The 12555-nt window shown below is 47.6% G+C and overlaps 1 protein-coding gene across 7 annotated transcripts in view; it reads left to right on the forward strand.

Moving 5' to 3' along the window:
- Positions 1-12555, forward strand: part of LOC1272110 (cadherin-86C) — a 113474-nt gene that overhangs the window by 9432 nt on the left and 91487 nt on the right. Inside the window, exons 1-3 of one of the 7 annotated variants that reach the window (XM_061646931.1) lie at positions 4106-4868; positions 8456-8478; positions 8542-8902. The exons of 1 other annotated variant lie outside the window; for it this stretch is intronic. The gene's annotated coding sequence lies outside the window, so the exon portion shown is untranslated. Of the gene's footprint in view, positions 1-4105; positions 4869-8455; positions 8903-12555 lie in introns of those variants that run through there. 5 more of the 7 variants (XM_061646923.1, XM_061646954.1, XM_061646912.1 and 2 more) reach the window with 5 other exon arrangements.

Below are 12555 nucleotides of genomic sequence, written 5' to 3' on the forward strand. Positions count from 1 at the left end.
ACGGAGCGGGAGGTTTTGGCCCTCCGTGTGCACTATCGGCGTGCAAAGTATTTCAGAGGGGGCGATGGTGCGGGATCTGGCTCCGATTAGGTGGCATTGGATTGTGGGATCAAGCGATTAAACGGTCCTGGGAGGGAGTGAGCGAGCTAATGTGTGGCGATTGATTGGCTTTGCAATGTTTGAGAGCTTTTGTTACTGTGTGGTCATAAGAACGAAGGTCAAGAAGTGGTGTGTGCAGGGGCTTTGCTTCAAATTTGATGGTCAAATTGTATAGCTTGAGAAAAATAATATCAACTTTTATTGTTTATGTACCACCTGCATTCGATTTTCTTCGAAACAAACCTTTTTGTTAACTAAGCTAGGTAATCAAAACAAGGAATAACATAGAATGAAACAAACAAGGAGATGTGGAAGTAATGCAAGAGCATAAAAAAAGGAAACAATTAGCTTTTTAAGGTTCAATAACAACGGAAAAGAAAAAGATCGGCAGAAGAAAAGCAGTTCAAAACAAGTTGAAGTAAAAGATAAGAATATAGCTTGATCCTAAAAGAAATAAAGAACAAATAGAACAAAGCACATAAATGAAAAAAAGTAAAAAAAAGAAAGGAAAACATAGCATTGGAAGACAAAACAAAAAAAGATAAACAAAAAAAAATAGAAAAAAAATAATTCCCATGAACCCTGCCTGCTTAAAGTGAACGTGTTCGCTGGCAAAGCACTGTGAAATCAAATGATCTGTTACACTATTTGTTGCCGTGCCTGGCAAACTCAACCATTTTCTTCACCTCACTCCCTCTGCACCCTCTTGCGATAACAGCCCTTGGGCCGCTTGTGATAAGTTCGAGTAGACCTTGCAGAACCTACCCACGGTGATAGGCGTACCAGTCCCAGCAAAAGATCTCTGCCACCTTGCTCTAGATCTGTTTCTTCGGCCCCCTCCACCTCCCCCCCCCTCCCGCTGCCATCCCCTTCCCTGAGGTGATAAATTTTTATGACTAATGACTAGCAGTTTGTTCCGATTTTCTAAACCGATTCCGCCACCGGTGTCCGCTGGGTGTCTTTCGTTCTGCTCGGTTGAAGTGTGTGGATTCGGAAAATGACGCCGAAAATCCATTAGCACACACACACACACACACGCGCGCGCACACACACAGGCAGACCATTTTGCACCTCGCGCCACCTCCCGAAGCGTCAGGGTGGAATCGCGCTCCCCCCCCCCCCCCCGAAGCTGGAGTATCTTTTTAGCGCTATCGCAAAGCGTCAATTTGAGCACGGCACCTTGACTTACTTCTCGCCCCCTCCCCCCCCCCCCCCACCCCTCAAAATGAAAGTAAAATCACACGTTGTGGTGAGGCACGAGGAAATGGGACGCCCAGCCAATGCGTCGGGACCATTTTCCGCACCTAATGGCACACGGGAAGGCGGAGCGCGGGATGTTCCCGTTGGTCAAGGACCCATCCCGCCGGCGTTTAAATCATTTTCCCACTTCCGGCGACAAATTAACACACTTTGGATGCGTGTTTGTGTGTTTTTTAGAAACGGTATCGTGATGGAATAGATAAATTGAGCCACTTGCGAGCGAAAGGACGCGCACCCAACAAATAGTGCGATTTAAGGTTAGCACGTTCTGGAGGAAAAATGGACACCCAGTCGCGTGCTTGGGCGATGAAAACGTGCGCTACCTTTCAAGGACGATCGCGTGGGGGGAGATAGAGAGAGAGAGAGAGAGCGCGCTCTCTTATCTCGCCCATCAAAATCGCTCATCGCCGTTTCATACACCTTCGCTCCTCAACAGCAAAGGGTCCTTTTTAGCATGTTTCTGCCGTTTCCGACGTGTCCCCTGGTCCAATCGTTCTGGCATTGGCCTACTGAATGATAGCAATCAACCTGTTCGACCGCGGCGGGGGAGGGTTTGAGTGATTGTCTGTTTGACGCGTCGCGTGCAATGATGTATCGGTGCGCCGGGTTCCGTGAAGGACACGCACGCATGTCCTGGCGCGTACCACGTGGCAGTACTTGCTGGTGACATTTGCCTCCCATCCCCCTGTGAACCTTGTCGCTTTATCGAGTGAACCTAACCGCTGGCCAAAGGGCCAGGGTTGAGCAACTTGCGCTGGGAGAAGATTTTTCGTGTGATGGTTTAGAGATCAGTAGTAGTGAGTAGTAGCCGTTTAAAGCAAGAGAAACAAATGCGAGCAAAGGAGCGTTACATTAAGGCGTGAAAGCTTCTCGTTATGATATGGAAATGAGGAAGCTAACAATCACTTGCAAGAGACTCTATTGAGATGCAGTTTGGAAAGCACTTTGGAGCGATTAATGGAGGAACATTTTAGTGCGGTAGACTGTTTGCAGCTTAAGATAAGCAAAGCTGCGCCCGGCTAGCTGGAGCAACCAACCAAGAATTCCAATGTTCCCATTGGAAAGTGCGGTTAACGATCAATTCTTTCCTATTGATGTTGCTGCACCCTGTCGTTTGCGTTCATCTTCCCCTGCCCGCATTTAATCCTCATTATCTGTCAACACGGTTTCCCTATGCGAAAGGTATCGGTTACAGTCGTAGGCGCTCGGTAGCAACTTTCCACCCCTGTTACAATTTATGTAGCCCCCAACTGGATGGGATGGGCAGGAGGCGCGAACAAAACAGCCAGCTGCGCTAATGCAACGCCTTTTCGTTGCGTGTTGTCACATGAATCGCGCTCGTCCGTATTTGATTTCAGTTTTACCAATTAGGCTGGTTTGTTTTGGAAAGGATTTGGTTTGCCTGTCTTTCACCTCGCGCTGCTGAACAAAAAAAAAAAAAGAAAACCTATCGTCGAATTGGAGACGCTTTATGACACTGTCCATCTAATTGGTTCAGTTTATTGCTGGTGGAAAAAAAAACATACATTTGGGGGGAAAAACAGGGACACTCGGGACAAAAAACACGGCGACCGATATCCAATATACGATGCGTTACGCCGCTAATAGAATCATAAAAGCGAATTAGTCTGATGTTTTGATGCGTTGCGTACGCTCGGGCCACAAAACGGAGCCTCCGGAGCAGAGGACGAACAGCCGCCGCCCACCTGGGGAGGTTCGGAGTGTTTTTCGCAACAAAAATAATCCGAAGAATTCTTTTATTTTTCCTCTCTCTCTCTCACCGGCGTGTCCACGGGAGATAAACCGCGCGCGCAGACGACGATGTGGCGCTGGCACCGCCGCCGTTTACGAGCGGGCATTATCGGGTTAAAGGCTGTTAAAATGCTGTTTCCCGCACCACAACAGCGAGAGGATTAATCTGCTCCGCAAACGTTCTTGCAGAAGCTAATCAAATCGATTAGGAATAGTTTCGCTTGTGGTCAATCTGCTCGTAAGTGCCATTTTTATTGGGAAGCTTATTGCGGCGCATGGGAACGTTGAAGGATGAACTTCTACCCGCCTCCACACAACTGCAAGCCAAAGATAGTGCGATGAATTGCGTCCAAATGCTTGAAGTGTTCTAAATTCTTCAAGTTCCCACAGCAAATTAAAAAAAAAAAAACACCTTGAAACTACTGGTTTGACCACACAGGCCGAGCGGTGCCCATCGGGTCCAGCGTTCGGGTCAAGCGTTCGGGTCTCGCAGGGCCACCGAAACAAGCTGACCGATGTCCCCGGTTCGTTGTGGTCAACGCCGTTGCTATGGTGGCCTGGGTGTGCTCGCTATCGTCACAGTCCTGTCCTGTTCCCGCCACCGACCGGCTTACGGAAAGTGGAGCACACGGTATGACCGAGCGGAGCGAACTTCCCGGGCGGGCTATGGGGAAAAGGGGAAAAAAAGGGAAGCGAAAGTGATGGTGTGTCCCACAAAGCGATTGCTTCTTTTTGCGACCGTTCGCGGCGCGGTGCGAGGTGCGCCCCATCACCATGCCTGGTGGACCGGTATCGAACCGTGGCTGCATGTGAAGGTATCCGAAGCTGGCGAGTCCTTGTGCCGGCCGCCTCGCGTAAAGCGAACTATATGGTAATGCCAACGGGGTGCAGGCGGCCGGTAGATGGCGGCTAGTTTTGGGCGTTCGGCTGGTCGAGATACAAAAACCAACTGACCGGTACCGTGCACCGCTTAGACGTGGTTCGGACGGCGTACCGATTGGACGCAACCGTGCGCTGTGTGTGAGTTGGCTTGCGTTGGCGTCCATTGTATCGTGGATTTGCGCGGCGCTGTTACGTGAGGTAACAGGGTGTTACGGCTCTGCTCGGCGGGTTGTGACGGCTTGTGAGTGGTGAGCGGTGGCCGCCCCGTGTGGACATGCTCCACTTACGAAGATGTTCTCGTGTGTGCCCAGTGATCGGTCGAGCGTGCGGGACCCCGGCTAAGGTTGCGGGTGTGTCGTTGGAATGTCGTTAATTCAATCAACACTAGCGCCAGTGCTGTCATCCGCGCAAGGTGCATTCAATTAACACGCGGCGCGAAGATCTGTGCTGGTGCTGTGAAGGTGCTGTGAAGTGGTTGATAAAGAGGGGGAAAAAAACGGAAAACGTCCAGTAAGGGAGGAATTCTGGTGAATCACGTTACTATTCGGTGGCAAGATTTGGTCACATCGCAAGTGGCTTGCTGTTTGGTCCCACCGTCACGTCATCGGAACGGGCTACGAGCTCTACGACGGACAGACGCCTGGACGTCTTGTGCAAGTCGCTGGTCCTGCCTTCTCCTGGTGCTCAAAGGTGAAAGAACGTCATCGGCTAACGATCGCGTGAACCGTATCAAATCTTAAATCAAGCAGTGTTCAACTCTCCACCGGTGAGGGGGGTCTTGGGTCGTCTCTACTCCCCACCCATCACCAGTCCACCATTACATTCTTCCAAAAGCTTCGTCTTCTTCAACCCCATTCGAACGAGCGCCCGCAAAGGTAAGGTTCACCACACTGGGTGCGTCGCGGACTGTGTCGCGGTTTCCGAGGCACAGTTGACAGCGACAATAACAGTGCGCAGCGAAAGGATTCGATCGAAACGAGGACTGTGTGTGTGTGTGTGTGTGTTTCCGGGGTTTCAGCTTCCGGTTTCTAGTTTTCATTTCCGTGGACCGTGGAGCGGGCTCAGAGCTGCTTAATTACTGACCACGTGCGGGTAAAGTTAAAGGCGGCCACACACCGAGGGTCCTTTTTCTTGCCTTTGTGAGCGTCACTCAGAAAGGGTAGCCACATGCTCAGATGGTGCGGTGTAGGATGCAGTATGGTGCAGTACGGTGCTGGTGGGTGGCGTCGTACATGCATTTAGTTTATTTCCGGTAAAAGGGCAAACGGTTTGTCCCGTTTCGAATGAAAGTTGCGTCGATTTGTTACGACAGGGGACCAGCGCTTGATGTGGCCGAGTGGCGCCAATATTAAAATGAAGTTGGAGGGTTGGACGCTTGAGAGGAATGCTCGAGCGTGGACCGTGTATGGTTTGGGGCTGGAAAATGGATGGCAGTGTCTTAAATAGGAGTTTATTTCTGATACAGCGTACCAGTGACATTATAAAACCGGGCTTTGAAAATAGGCATTGGGACAGGACATTCTACTTTCTTGAAATGGCAAGATAACGCACCCTTAGTTAGGGTGGTATTTTTGCTGGAAGTTTTACAACATGGTTGGAACCATCAATAACGTAGGAGGATCAAAGTATGAAGAAATAATAGGACATCTTTGGTACAATAGGAAACTAAAGCCTTATTCCAATGTTGGATACATTTCTAGAGGTTCTATTTCTTAGTTTTAAGATCTTCCGCGTCATTGTACACTCATTTTGTACACAAAACACTGTATTCTGGTTTACATTTTCAGAATATAATGCAAAGCTCTTGCAAGATGCTTAGAGCGTCTATAGAGTAAATATCTTATGGAGGTATATAGATATATATTGAATAGTCAGGAATAATAGGCAGCTTTTGGTTCTACAGGAAATTGAAGTATAATTCGAATGTTGGATAAAACCTTACAAGTATTTCCCAATGTTAGGAACTTCATCATCACCAGAATTGTCTTCTATTTTACATGTTCAGAATCTGGTGCATATCTTGAGGTTTTGATACAATTGGAGATTACAGTCTAATTCCAATGCCTAAATAAATGTCTAGATATCCTTATTTAGTCCCAAGAATAAGACCATCTTTGTTATCTTCTGAATTGTCCTCTGTTTTCTTCATAATGTCATCTGGATGTACAAAGACGTATACTGAACAGTTAATTTGCGATGCCCAAAAAATATTGGAAGGCAAGAAATCACGACCACTTGAAACTGTGGGTGTCTTACTTAGCGCAAATGTCAAACGTAGTTCAAAAAGTATCTTCTGAAGTCTGTACCTTGTCTCACGCACACTCACTCCTACAAGTAAGAACTCTTTTTTACTGAGCACTTCTTTAAGAAATTCTTATGTGTTAGCTACTTGTTAGCTCTCGAGCCATCTAACACACAACTACAGCCAAACACACACACCAAGCGCTTAGTTTCGGTCCTCGATTCACTACCGGGCATTCGGAAGATGTTAGTGTGGTTCGTCGGTTGAGTGACTGATAAAAATCAAACCACCCCCAACACCACTACCACCATCCGCAGCTGGCAAGAAGGAAAAAAAAGGGAAAGCGAACTTTTGCCGGTACTGCCGGCCGGCGACACCACTTCATTTGCCAAATAGACGTCGACTTACACCCCGTACTCGTGTGTTAGATTACACTGTATGTGTGAGTGTGTGTGTGTGTGTGTGTGTGTGTGTGTGTGTGTGTGTGTGTGAGTGGCATAATAAGTGACCCCAAAGTGGAGAAAAGAAATAAAATTTCGGAGTTGTTTTACCGCATCAGCGCCTAAGAATGGTGAGAAGGAAAGCGAAAGCGTTAACAAAGCTGCGACCAGCAGGGTTAGAGAGCTCTGCAGAGAGTGCTGGGTGCGTCCCCTGCCGCAATTGGGTCAAAGTTCAACGAAATCATCCACAAACAATCATAACAATCAACACATTCTGACGTTACTTGGCGCGGGTCCCGTACAGGACGTTGGTTTGGGGCTGTTTTGCGGCTCGCCGGGGAGTTGTTGGAATGGTGGGGGCCTGGTCGGTTGCTTTGGCACGGTTGACTACTGCTTCGGCAATATGCTACGGCAGTTTCGGTAGAACGCTTCAACCATCTACGAAGTGAGATTTCTATTTTCGGGGCGCACTGCCAAAGAAAGCCGAACTGTCTTGCTGGCTTACAAGAAGTGCTGGCTAATTGCATACGACACGACAGTGTGTAGCAGGTGCCCATTGTCTTTGTACCGTATGTGTGTGCGAAAGGGTAGAAGAAGACATGGCGTGAAGTTGATTGCACCAGACGCCTTTGCCGTTGCCCGGGAGGAACTGAGGCGCTTTTTTGGTACTGCTATGCTAGTTGGGCTCATTGTGTCGGGCTGTTTGCATACATGCAGGATTAAAAAACGCTCAATGTACACCGATTTAGAGACAGCAAAGTAATGCAAACGGAGCGTACTTGCCGATGCTCTAAACTTGCGTTCTTTCAGCAGTGAAACGTGTGTCTGAGGTTTTTCCGATTGTGAAATCGGTTCTTAGTCAGCTCGGTCTTTGGTGAGTCACCGGTTGCATTTGTGAGCCTATTTTTACTTCGCAACTAAACATAACAAAATTACATATGTTGATACCAAAAAATACAAAATTACAAATTAAAAAAGCCATATACGCTCAGTGAAGAAATAAAGAAAACAGAGAAAAGGAACTCCAAGCGTGTTGAACCTCTCCCTTCTGCCTCTTAAAGACCTTTGCTTTCTGGCGGAAATGTTTCCGTAGGATTTTCAAGACTTTATTTTTTTTTCTCCTCAGCAAAATTAGAATTATGTGTGCGCTTCTTCCCGCCCACTGCGTTGTCCCTCCCCAGTTTGTCCAGCTTGAGATAAACAAGTATCCCCGAAAACTAGACCACTGAACTTTCCCCCACCGTTAAAGCATCATGCTAGCCGTGTGTAAGTTCCGCGGGGTGGCCTTCTCCGGTGTCAAAGCGGTGCCCTGTGCAATTGGTGCTGGTAGACCAGGCGCTGCCGCGTTAGTGTGCGGTCAATTTGGGCAAAAATCAAACGTCAAATATGAATATTCAGCTTGCCCGTTTGGTAACGGGGCCGCTACCCGTGTACGTGGGTCAATGCGGCGAGCGTGTTCGTGGTACGATAGCGTTAGAACGGTGTGTTTGTATGTTTGTGTAGCATTTTTTTTCCCCCCGGGGGCAGGAAAAGCCATCGACCCCTTGAAAATGCCGGCCGGTTTTGGGGCGAAATTTTCCTGCGTTTCATGCGGTTGTGGCATTCCGAGGCACGTTTATACGTGCTTTGTGTCTGACTGGTGGCAAAATTGTTTACTTTAATAGTCCCTTCAGGTATAGAACGTAAAGATAGAGTAAGAAATATTCATAAGATTCAATTAAGTTATGTTTCTAGAACAAATAATAAGGTACGCTTTTTTTCGTTTTTTTTTTCTTTGCAGACTTTGGCTCGTGACTTTAAAAAGTAAGAAATCGGTGTGTTTTTATTAGCAATATCTCACTTAAAGTTTTGCATCTGTCCGTTTAGGTCCTTAAAGCATACTTCCTTTACAATCATTTCAATAGTTCGTTATCGCATCTTGAAATGTTCCTTCGGACTTAAACGTCGTAAAAACTAGCTTAATAGTGATGGTGTTACGGTGGCGCCATCTGTGTTGCGCGAAACGCTGACACGCGCTTGTCAACAATCAAACTGTGTTTTGGCGTATTCTGACTGCTGCTGCCCGCTTTCCTCAATCAAACCTTTTAAGACAGCGTCATCGTGGTGGCTTCAATCAAATCGAAAAGTTGGCAGAACGAAACACACAGCTATGGATTGTGCTTCTGCTGGCAGTGGCCGCAGGCGGTCGAACCCGCGGCCATGCCCATCGAAGCGATCCGGCTAGAAGGTGGGTGTGCGAAGAAGTGTGGTTGTTGTATGGAGAGAAGAGGTGAAGATTATTAATTCGTTAAAATACGTGTTATTGCTCGTTGAACATTGGAGAGATTCGATCCAACGTCCTGTATTGTACAAGTCCAAGCGCTTGACGGGACACTGTGCGACAAGTCCGGCGATTGAAGGGTCCCAAGTGGAGCACATTCAAACCTAACGTTCAAGAGAACAAGAAAAAAAGTATTTTTAATAAGGCGCGCACCGTACGCAACGCTGCGGTGCAAAAGTAAGATAATAAAGTATGTCACCTTCATCTGTGAAGGTAATTATTGCTGCCATGTGGGCCCACACGGTGAAGACCGCACCTAAAAACACAAACGGCCCGTTTTACGGTTTTTGGGGTGCGTCAAGGGTCATGCAATCGCTGCCAGCTGCCCACCATGGTGCCACGTTAATTATTCCAATACGAAAAATATGACAGACCGGCAAGGTGGCTTCCAAAAATTGCACCATTGCGCTTTAATCAGCCACCACTCCCCGGTTCGCACGTGAAGGTCTGGCCTGCGATTAGTCCGTTTGCTTTTTTCTTACCCCTCTCTCACTCTCTCTCTCTCTTTTTCCTGTGTCCCACGGGCAGGGTAGAGGCGGTACAAATTTAAACAAAAAATCAAACAAATCTCAAATCATCGCAGAGCGTGTGTTATGCAAACAGGGACGCACAATATTTGGCCGCGAAAAAACACTCACCATTTCCGTTCGGTTGTTTACCCTTTTGCGCTGTTTTGTAAGCATACGCGCTGCGTTGCGCTGGACATTTTGAGCTGTGTGTTTTGGTTGTTGTTGTCGACCTACCCCGAGTGGACGGATAGAGATGTGTGCTAAAACGGTGACCTAAGGTTTACGGGCATTGTTTGGGGCGGTCTTTTTGCTGCTGGCTTCGGGGCAAAAGGGTTTCGAGCTGGAGATATTCCAACCAACCAAGAACATGTTGCACCCATGTCCAGCTGGGGAAGGATTTAAGTTTTACACTAACAAAGTTTTGCTGCTGACGGCAGGCAACTGGCATCGAGCTGGGCACGTTTCGCCCGCAGCGTGCGTGGTGCAAATTTGTGTTTAGTATTGTACGCCGTGATACGCAAACAACTGCTCAGTCGTACCCCTGCCCGTACACACCTACACAGCCGAGGGTTTGTTTGGAAACATCTGTTGCAAAATTGGTTTCTTCTCTTGCTGGTTGGTCGAGGAGTGTTGGAGCAAGTGTTTGTTTATTGTAAACTATTTACACACGATTAGGCAGGGAGCCTTGCTGGGGCGCCACTTGCGTGATTATTTGACAAGCTTTATGAGGTGCAATCAGAACTTTTATTGCCTTGTTTGCAGGGCTGCAGTGGAATGTCTTGACGTTTGCAGAGCTTCGGTGGAAGTTGGCCTTCGCGACAAATTATTTTCAGTGTATGTTAAACAAGCCTCACCATTGAACGTGACCAAATTGAATTTCACAAAGTTTACATGTCAGACGATATCATTACATTTTTATTACTATCATATTCAAAATTGCTTTCAAAGTTGAGCCAAAAAGCTAATTATGTTATATTTTTGCGCTAGATAGTGGCTTCAAGAGCGACGCAGATGCGTCATATAGAAAAGAGAAATGCTTGATGATGGAATTTTAATCTGCAACGCACAGCAACATTGACTGTTGGTTCCTTTTGCATCTTTCGCGTCTGACACATGTCTGCGTGAAAGTAATTCCTTCTGAAGATTTTTCTTCCTACTCATCACAACACACACACACACACACAACCTCCGGAGGCCGGAAACCGTGTACCATTTCGCCCCATTTTTTGTTTGTTTGCTGTTCGGCGCCGTCTGTTCCCGCGTGCGCGCGCTGGGGCATTATTTCACTTCCTGTTTTCCAGCGCTGCCGACATTGCATCTCGAGCGCCCGGGAGCGCGCAAAACCCATTCGCGAGTGATTATTGTTGGCATTATTATTGGCTGCCGCGAGACACGAGACGTTGCATCCATTATGCAACCGCCCGGTCCCGTCCCTTCCGCACTTTCTTCACACTGTGCGACAGTCTCACAGGCCACAGGCCGTCGCCGCAGTCAGCGAAAGTGAAAGTACGGCCGACGGGACTGAGACCGGCCCAAGGGATAGAGGGGGGGGGGGGGGGGGGTGTAAGAATTGGGCTTCAGAGGTGCCGCAGTGCCCGGGCGGACAGGGCTGCTGCGTTTCGGGGTCGATTGATTGTTACTTTCGCCGCCATTGCCCCATGTGCAAGTCCCACGCGCTCGATTTTTTGCGCTTCCAGTCCTCATACAAGGTGTGGCTCGCAGGAGAGAGAGAGAAAGAGGAAACGGGCAAAAGAAAGCAGCAGCTCTCTGGATGGTTTATTGCTGCAGTTTAGTGCAGGCTGCAGCAAGCATGCTGCACCCTTTCGCAACCCCTAAATGAGTTGCGGTTGAGTCCGTCCAAAATCCGTATCCGCAGTTTTACGTCGAACAAAAACAAAAAGAGATATAAAATATCTGGAATGTTGCTCGATAACGTTGGAATGGTAAACATTCTATTGTGCGCTGTGACAAATGGCAATGTGATGTAGAAATAAAAAGCAAAAAGTTGTTTAAAGCTTTAATGTGAAGCAAGTATCAATGGAGCAAAAGACAACGAAACGAACACGCGATCACGTACGACCTCGAGCGTCTGTATCCGGTTCTGCCGTACAGAAAGAGCGAAAGAGAGATAGAAATTCGCTTACAGTTATCGTCGGTGTGCCGTTGGCCACTCGGCAGCTTTGCAGACTTCCGTTGAGATGCGTTTTTTGTGTGTGTGTGTGATCCTTTTTTAAATGATTCGTTCGCTGGAATCTGGTCCATGGTTTTGAATGCGTGCATTCTTGGCCTGATTATTTTGCCAGCCTTGAAAGGGGGCCTTTGGTTTTTGCTTTTCGCGTGCAATTCCCTATTTTTCATCGTACAAATTTTAACCGAATGCTTTGCTTTTTGTAATATTCTTCCTTGTGTGCTTTTTTTTTATTGCCTCTATAAGATTATTCGATTCAAACACAATTTCTCTAATAGCTGATGTACATTACACTGAGTATTGTTGTTGCTTTTCCCACCCGGGAACTGTTGCCCTTGATGAACTGAGGAACCAAGAGCTCCCCAAACGGGTTCGTGCTGTGTACGTTCGTTTAGGTCACCGTTTGCTTGGGACCTTGCCTTTATCGTATCGATCTTCGTTTGCTCATGTTTCGTTCCAAAGTGCCATTCTTGGGAAGCAATGGGGGGAACGAAGCTTCTTGTCATTTCGTTGCGTGCTCGATTCATTACTGTCCGACCGCTTTCTTTCATTCTCGCAGCACTTTAAATTACAATTTTCAAAGCTCATGAAGGTAAATGAGAATCATTGCTTATTTTTCACCACGAGCTCCCCCGGTATTATGTAAAATGGAAGCTGCAGCTTGCGTTGGTTCTACTCTTAATTGAATTTTCGCCTTCTCACCCGCAACCTCATTTCTGGCACGGCCACAGCACATAAAGCTGAGGCCATCTTTTTCAATAAGGAAAAAACTTGTTTTCTTGCCCACCGCTCAATCGCCTTTTGCACCCCCCCCCCCCCCCCCCAGGCTGGCAGAGTTTTCCATCCTCAAATAGGAAAAGGAC

Source organism: Anopheles gambiae, chromosome X (genome assembly GCF_943734735.2).
Source record: "Anopheles gambiae chromosome X, idAnoGambNW_F1_1, whole genome shotgun sequence".
In the NCBI taxonomy this organism is placed as follows: Eukaryota; Metazoa; Arthropoda; class Insecta; order Diptera; family Culicidae; genus Anopheles; species Anopheles gambiae.